Source organism: Dama dama, chromosome 33, assembly GCF_033118175.1.
Source record: "Dama dama isolate Ldn47 chromosome 33, ASM3311817v1, whole genome shotgun sequence".
In the NCBI taxonomy this organism is placed as follows: domain Eukaryota; kingdom Metazoa; phylum Chordata; class Mammalia; order Artiodactyla; family Cervidae; genus Dama; species Dama dama.
Window position 1 is genome coordinate 16265998 of NC_083713.1, and position 8858 is coordinate 16274855.

Below are 8858 nucleotides of genomic sequence, written 5' to 3' on the forward strand. Positions count from 1 at the left end.
AGCAGTGACCACAGGACTGGAAAAGGTCAGTTTTCATTCCAATCCCAAAGAAGGGCAATGCCAAAGAATGTTCAAAGTATCACACAATTGCAATCATTTCAAATGTTAGCAAGGTCATGCTCAAAATCCCTCAAGCTAGCCTTCAACAGTAAGTGAACTCAGAACTTTCAGATGGTCAAGCTGGCTTTAGAAAAGGCAAAAGAGCCAGAGATCAAGGTGTCAACATCCATTGGATCATAGAAAAAGCAAGAGCATTCCAAAAACTTCTGCTTTATTAACTACACTAAAGTCTTTGACTGGGTGGATCACCAAAAAAAAAAAAAAAAAGTGGAAAATTCTTAAAGAGATGGGAATAACAGACCACTTTACCTGTCTCCTGAGAAACCTGTATGCAGGTAAAGAAGCAACAGTTAGAACTGGGCTGGTTCCAAATTGGGAAAGGAATATGTCAAATCTGTATACTGTAACCCTGCTTATTTAACTTATTTGCAGAGTACATCATGTGAAATGCTGGGCTGGATGAAGCACAAGCTGTAATCAAGATTGTGGGGAGAAAAACCAATAACTGCAGATATGCAGATGTCACCACCGTTATGGCAGAAAGTGAAGAGGAACTAAAGAGTCTCTTGATGAAAGTGAAAGAAGAGAGTGAAAAAGTTGGCTCAAAAATCAACATTCAAAAAACTAAGATCATGGTATCTGGTCCCATCACTTCATGGCAAACAGATGGGGAAACAATGGAAATAGTGACAGACTTTATTTTCTTGAGCCCCAAAATCACTGCAGACGGGGACTGTAGCCATGAATTGCAGCCATGAAATTAAAAGACACTTGCACCTTGGAGGAAAAGCTATGATCAACCCAGACAGCATTTTTATTTTTTTTTTATTTTTTCTATTTTAAAGTGTTAGATTTTATTTTTTTTCCATTTATTTTTATTAGTTGGAGGCTAATTACTTTACAATATTCTAGTGGTTTTTGTCATACATTGACATGAATCAGCCATGGATTTACATGTGTTCCCCATCCCGAATCCCCCACCCTCCTCCCTCTCCACCCGATCCCTCTGGGTCTTCCCAGTGCACCAGGCCCGAGCACTTGTCTCATGCATCTAACCTGGGCTGATGATCTGTTTCACCCTAGATAATATACATATTTTGATGCTGTTCTCTCAAAACATCCCACCCTCGCCTTCTCCCACAGAGTCCAAAAGTCTGTTCTGTACATCTGTGTCTCTTTTTCTCTTTTGCATATAGGGTTATCATTACCATCTTTCTAAATTCCATATATATGTGTTAGTATACTGTATTGTTCTTTATCTTTCTGGCTTACTTCACTCTGTGTAATGGGCTTCAGTTTCATCCATCTCATTAGAACTGATTCAAATGAATTCTTTTTAATGGCTGAGTAATATTCCATGGTGTATATGTACCACAGCTTCCTTATCCATTCATCTGCTGATGGGCATCTAGGTTGCTTCCATGTCCTGGCTATTGTAAACAGTGCTGTGATGAACATTGGGGTGCAAGTGTCTCTTTCAGATCTGGTTTCCTCGGTGTGTATGACCAGAAGTGGGATTGCTGGGTCATATGGCAGTTCTATTTCCAGGTTTTTAAGAAATCACACTGTTCTCCATAACAGCTGTACTAGTTTGCATTCCCATCAACAGTGTAAGAGGGTTCCCTTTTCTCCACACCCTCTCCAGCATTTATTGCTTGTAGACTTTTGGATAGCAGCCATCCTGACTGGTGTGTAATGGTACCTCATTGTGGTTTTGATTTGCATTTCTCTGATAATGAGTGATGTTGAGCATCTTTTCATGTGTTTGTTAGCCATCTGTATGTCTTCTTTGGAGAAATGTCTGTTTAGTTCTTTGGCCCATTTTTTGATTGGGTCATTTATTTTTTCTGGAATTGAGCTTCAGGAGTTGTTTGTATATTTTTGAGATTAATCTTTTGTCTGTTGCTTCATTTGCTATCGTTTTCTCCCATTCTGAAGGCTGTCTTTTCACCTTGCTTATAGTTTCCTTTGTTGTGCAAAAGCGTTTAAGTTTCATTAGGTCCCATTTGTTTATTTTTGCTTTTATCTCTAATATTCTGGGAGGTGGATCATAGAGGATCCTGCTGTGATTTATGTTGGAGAGTGTTTTGCCTATGTTCTCCTCTAGGAGTTTTATAGTTTCTGGTCTTACATTTAGATCTTTAATCCATTTTGAGTTTATTTTTGTGTATGGTGTTAAAAAGTGTTCTAGTTGCATTCTTTTACAAGTGGTTGGCCAGTTTTCCCAACACCACTTGTTAAAGAGGTTGTCACTTTTCCATTGTATATTCTTGCCTCCTTTCAGACAGCATTTTTAAAAAGCAGAGACATTACTTTGCCAACAAATGTCTACATAATCAAGTTATGGCATTTCCAGTAGTCATGTATTGGTGTGAGAGCTGAACCATAAAGAAGGCTGAGCACTGAAGAACTAATGCTTTTGAACTGTGGTGTTGGAAAAGACTCAATATTCCCTTGGACTGCTAGGGGATTCCGAGTATTCATTGGAAGGACTGATGCTGAAGCTGAAGCTCCAACACTTTGGCCACCTGAAGTGAACAGCCAACTCACTGGAAAAGACCCAGATGCTGGAAAATATTGAAGGCAGGAAGAGAAAGGTATAAGAGGACAAAAGGGTTGGATGGCATTACCAACTCAATGGACGTGAGTTTGAGCAAGCTCCAGGTAATGGTGAAGGACATAAAAGTCCATGGGGCTTCATACAGTCAGACACAACTGAGTGACTGAACAAACAACAGCAAAACCACCCCCTTAGATATCTTATGCCCTTCAAATGTCATAGCAAATTATATTATCTCCTACAAACCTTCTTCACAAGATATAAAATTTTGATGATAGGTATTCGTACTATGTTTTACAAGTTATGTCCTTAGATATAAGAAGCTTTCCATGGTTTGAATTCTATTCGATGGGAATGGAAAAATACTTGTGGAATTCTAGCTATATTCTAAGAAATTAAAAAGATTCTAACAAACTGAAAATGGTATGTGGCAGCATGAAACTGTGCTAGAGACCATGACTGACTATTAGCCTGGAATGTACCTCGTCTTTGTGTCAAAGTCACACTTCTCATGAGATGCTCCAGCCAGTGACTGAGTGGGGCAAGGGTACTAAGGCAGGTCCATTCCTGTGAGCAACTTTGGCTGTGAGTATTTCCCAGTAGCCTCACGAAACCTTTCTTAGATTTACACTACAATCACAGATTCTTCCTCCCAACCCTCCTTCCCAACCTATCTCCTTCACAGCTATTTGTCCTCCAGTCCTAACATATTTCTCCTCCTCTAACTACCCTCAGTTTTCTTCCAAGAAATTTTCTACAATATATCTCTTGCACACTGAATCCTGTTGAATGGTTGTAGAATATGCCACTCTAAAATATCCCTATTACCCTTACCACAATTTGGCCTCAGGCCAAACTACAGGAAGGGAAAACAGCCCTACTGGTCAGCAAAAAAACTAGATTAAAGATTATCTGAGCCTGGCCTTGCCCACAAGAGCAACACGCAGCGTTCCCCACAGCCAGTCCCTCCCATCACGAAGCTTCCACAGCCTATTATCCTCATCAATCAGAGGGCAGACAAAATGGAAACCACAATCACAAAATATAACCAAACTGATCACTTGGATCACAGCCTTGTCTAACTCAATGAAACTATGAGCCATGCCATGTAGGGCCACCCAAGATGGTGGAGAGTTCTGACAAAATGTGGTCCACTGGAAAAGGGAATGCAAAACAATTTCAGAATTTTTGCCTTGTGAACCCATGCAACAGTATGAAAAGAGAAAGCAATATGACACTGAAAGATGAACTTCTTAGGTCAGTAGGTGTTCAGTATGCTGTTAGAGAAAAGCAGAAAATAGCTCCAGAAGGAATGAAGAGTCTGAGCCAAAGCAGGAAAAACACGCACTTGTGGTTGTGTCTGGTGGTGAAAACCTGATGTTGTAAAGAATATTGCACAGGAACCTGGAATGCTAGGCCCATGAATCAAGAAAAATTGGAAGTGGTCAAACAGGAGTTGGCAAGAGTGAACATCTACATTTTAGGAATCAGTATACTAAAATGGTCTGAAATGGGTGAATTGAATTCAAATATCCATTATACCTACTACTGTGGGCAAGAATCCCTTAAAAGGAATGGAGTAGCTCTCATACTCAACAAGGAGTCCAAAATGCAGTTCAGTTCAGTCATCAGCCATGTCTATTTCTTTGTGGCCCCATGGACTTCAGCATGCCAGGCTTCTCTGTCCATCACAAAAACATGGACCTGGCTCAAACACATGTCCATTGAGTTGGTGATGCCAACCAATCATCTCATCCTCTGCCGTCCCTTCTTCTTCTTGCCTTCAATCTTTCCCATCATCAGGGTCTTTCCAGTGAGTCAGTTCTTCATATCAGGTGGCCAAAGTATTGGAGCTTCAGCTTCAACATCAGTCATTCTAATGAATATTTAGGATTGATTTCCTTTAGGATTGACTGGTTTGATCTCCTTGCAATCCCAGGGACTCTCAAGAGTCTTCTCCAACACCACAGTTCAAAAGCATCAATTCTTCAGCACTCAGCTTTCTTTATGGTCCAACTCTCACATCCATACATGACTACTGGAAAAACCATAGCTTTGACTAGACAGACCTTTGTTGGCAAAGTAATGTCTCTGCTTTTTAATATGCTGTCTAGGTTGGTCGTAGCTTTTCTTCCAGGAACCAGTCGTCTTTTAATTTTATGGCTGCAGTCACCATCTGCAGTGATTTTGGAGCCCAAGAAAATAAAGTCTTTCACTGTTTCCATTGTTTCCCCATCCATTTGCCATGAAGTGCTGGGACCAGATGCCACGATCTTAGTTTTCTGAATGTTGAGTTTTAAACCAGCTTTTTCACTCTCCTCTTTCACTTTCATGAAGAGTCTCTTCATTTCCTCTTCACTTTCTGCCATGAGGGTGGTGTCATCTGCATATCTGAGATTACTGATTTTTCTCCCCACAATCTTGATTCCAGCTTGTGCTTCATCCAGCCTGGCATTTCGCATTATATACTCTGCATATAAGTTAAATAAAGCAGGGTGACAATATACAGCCTTGAGGCACTCCTTTCCCAAATTGGAACCAGACCACTGTTCCATGTCCAGTTCTAACTGCTGCTCCTTGACCTGCATACAGATTTCTCAGGAGGTAAGTAAGTTGGTCTTGTATTCCCATCTCTTTAAGAATTTTCCACAGTTTGTTGGGATCCACACAGTCAAAGGTTTTGGCATAGTTAATAAAGCAGAAGCAGATGTTTTTCTGGAACTCTCTTACTTTTTCAATGATCCAACAGATGTTGGCAATTTGGTCTCTCAATGCTCTGCCTTTACTAAATCAACTTTGAACATCTAGAAGTTCTCAGTTCATGTACTGTTGAAGCCTAGCTTGGAGTACTTTTAGCATTACTTTGCTAACATGTGAGATGAGTGCAATTGTAGTAGTTTGAGCATTCTATGGCATTGACTTTCTTTGGGATTGGAATGAAAATTGACCTTTTCCAGTCCTGTGGCCACTGCTGAGTTTTCCATATTTGCTGGCATATTGAGTGCAGCACTTTCACAGCATCATCTTTAATGGTTTGAATTAGCTCAGCTGGAAATCTGTCACCTCCACTAGCTTTGTTTTTACTGATGCTTCCTAAGGCCCACTTGAATTTGTTTTCAGGATGTCTGGCTCTAGGTGAGTGATCACACAATCATGGTTATCTGAGTCATTAAAATCTTTTTTGTACAGTTCTTCTGTGTATATCGCCACAATGCAGTAACTGGGTGCAATCTCAAAAATGACAGAATGATCTCTGTTCATTTCCAAGACAAACCTTAGAATATCACAGGAATCCAAATCTATGCCCCAACCACTAATGCCAAAGAAACTGAAGCTGAACAGTTCTATGAAGGTCTGCAAGACCTTCTAGAATTAACATCAAAAAAAAAAAAAAAAAAAGTCCTTTACATCACAGGGAACTGAAATACAAAAGTAGAAAGTCAAGAGATACCTGGAGTATCAGGCAATTTTGGCCTTGGAGTACAAAATGAAGCAGGGCAACGGCTAACAGAGTTTTGTCAAGAGAAGACACTGGTCATAGCAAACACCCTCTTCCAACAACACAAGAGACAACTCTGCGCATGCACATCACCAGATGGTAAACACTGAAATCAGAATGATCATATTTTTTGCAACTGAAGATGGAGAAACTCTATACAAGTCAAAAACAAGACTGGGAGCCGACTGGCTCAGACCATGAACACCTTAATGCAAAATTCAGACTTAAATTGAAGAAAGTTGGGAAAACCACTAGGCCATTCAGGTACAATCTAAATCAAATCCCTTACAATTATACAGTGGAAGTGACAAGTAAATTCAAGGGATTAGATCAGATGAGCAGAATGCCTGAGGAACTATGGCTGGAGGTTTGTAATATCACACAGGAGTCAGTGATAAAAACCATTCCCAAGAAAAAGAAATGTAAAAGACAAAATGGTTGTCTGAGGAGGCCTTAAAAATAGCTGAGAAAAGAAGAGAAGCAAAATGCAGAGGGAAAAATGAAAGACATACTCATCTGAATGAAGAGTTCCAAAGAATAACAAAAAGAGATAGCAAAGAGAAAGACTTCCTAAGTGAAAAATGCAAAGAAATACAGGAAAACAATAGAATGGGAAAAACTAGAGATCTCTTCAGGAAAATTAGAGATACCAAGGGAATATTTCATGCAAAGATGGGCTCAATAAAGGACAGAAACTGTATGAACCTAACAGAAGCAGAAGATATTAATAAGAGGTGGCAAGTATACACAGAAGAACTATACAAAAAAAGATTTTCATGACCCAGATAACCACAATGGTATGATCACTCATCTAGAGCCAGACATCTTGAAGTGCAAAGTCAAGTGGGCCTTAGGAAGCATCAGTAAAAACTAAGTTAGTGGAGGTGATAGAATTCCAGCTGAGCTATTTCAAATCCTAAAAGATGATGTTGTTAAAGTGCTGCACCCAATATGCCAGCAAATTTGGAAAACTCAGCAGTGGCCACAGGACTGGAAAAGTCAGTTTTCATTCCAACCCAAAGAAGGTCAATGCCAAAGAATGTTCAAACTACCACACAATCACACTTATTTTGCATGTTAGCAAAGTAATATTCAAATTTTTCCAAACTAGGCCTCAACAGTACTTTAAATGAGAAATCCCAGATGTTCACACTGGGTTTAGAAAAGCAGAGGATCAGAGAACGAATTGCCAATATCTGTTGGGTTATAGAAAGAGCAAGAGAATTCCAGAAAAACATCTACTTCTGCTTCATTGACTTTGCCAAAGCCATTGACTGTGTGGATCACAACAAACTGTGGAAAATTCTTAAAGAGATGGGAATGCCAGACCATCTTACTTGTTTCCTGTGAAACTTGCATGCAGGTCAAGAAGCAACAGTTAGAACAGGACATGGAATAATCAACTGGTTCCAATTTTAAAAGGAGTACATCAAGGCTGTATATTGTCACTCTGCTTATTTAACTTATATGCAGAGTAGATGATGTGAAATGCCAGTCTAAATGAATCACAAGCTGGAATCAATATTGCTGGGAGAAATAGCAATAGCATCAGATATGCAGATGACATCACCCTTATGGCAGAAAGCAAAGAGGAACCAAAATGCCTCTTGATGAAAGTGAAAGAGGAGACTGAAAAAGCTGGCTTAAAATTCAACATTTGAAACCCTAAGATCAACAACAAAAATCATTGTCTAACCCATTTTGTCTCTGCCTAGGCCAACAAGCTACAACATGCAGTGCCAGTTCAACAAGGATACATAAAACTACACCAGACCATGGAAAATATCACTTACTCTTAGATGGATACCACTATATGGACTCTGAGGCTTGAGACTAGCAAGAGGGGGAGGCCCAATGTCCCTTGCTGTCCCAGCTCAGCAGGAAGTAGCCAGAGAGACCTTGACATCCCTATTCCCCAAAAATTGGGCCTCCCATCTCTTGAAGGGAGAACGTTAGGTAGTTAGAGTAGGAAAAGGGAGTCCAAAATGGTGGTGGCTAAAAGACAAAAAAGGGAAAATTCTGCAAAAAATGGAAGAAAAGAAAACCTGTGGACTGGAGTGAGAACTTCAGGCAAAACAAACATGGGCCCTTCTAGGCTATCCCAAAGCTCAAAGCAGGCTCAAAGCGGGGAGGAGACAAACGTATAAAAGGAGGAAGCCAAGAAGGACTGAGGCCTCTCCTTTGGGCTGACCAATCCTCACGCCTCGAGGGTGTACTTTCTTTTGCTTGCCAAATAAGACCGAGCTGTAACCGAAAACAAAACAAAACAAAACAGAAGTTAATGTAACAACAAAATTCTCTAAAACAATTATCCTTCACTAAAAAAATAAGTAAATTTAAAAATAAAACAAAAAACTAGGATAATGGCATCCAGTCCCACTCTTCATGGCAAATAGATGAGGAAAAGATGGAAACAGTGAGAGACTTTATTTTCTTGGGCTCCAAAATCACTGAAGATGGTGTCTGCAGCCATGAAATTAAAAGACACTTGCTCCTTGGAAGAAAAGCTGTGACAATCCTAGAAAATGTATTAAACAGCAGAGACATTACTTTGCTTACAAATATCTGAATAGTCAAACCTATGGTTTTTCATCTCATTACAATGACAATAAAGAGTCGGACATGACAGAGCAACTGAACTGAAAGCACTCATCTAGTTCGATTCTAATAGGACTATATATTAGAAACCAATCAATATTTCAAAGAAATCCATCAATTTTCACAAACTTATCTGCTTTA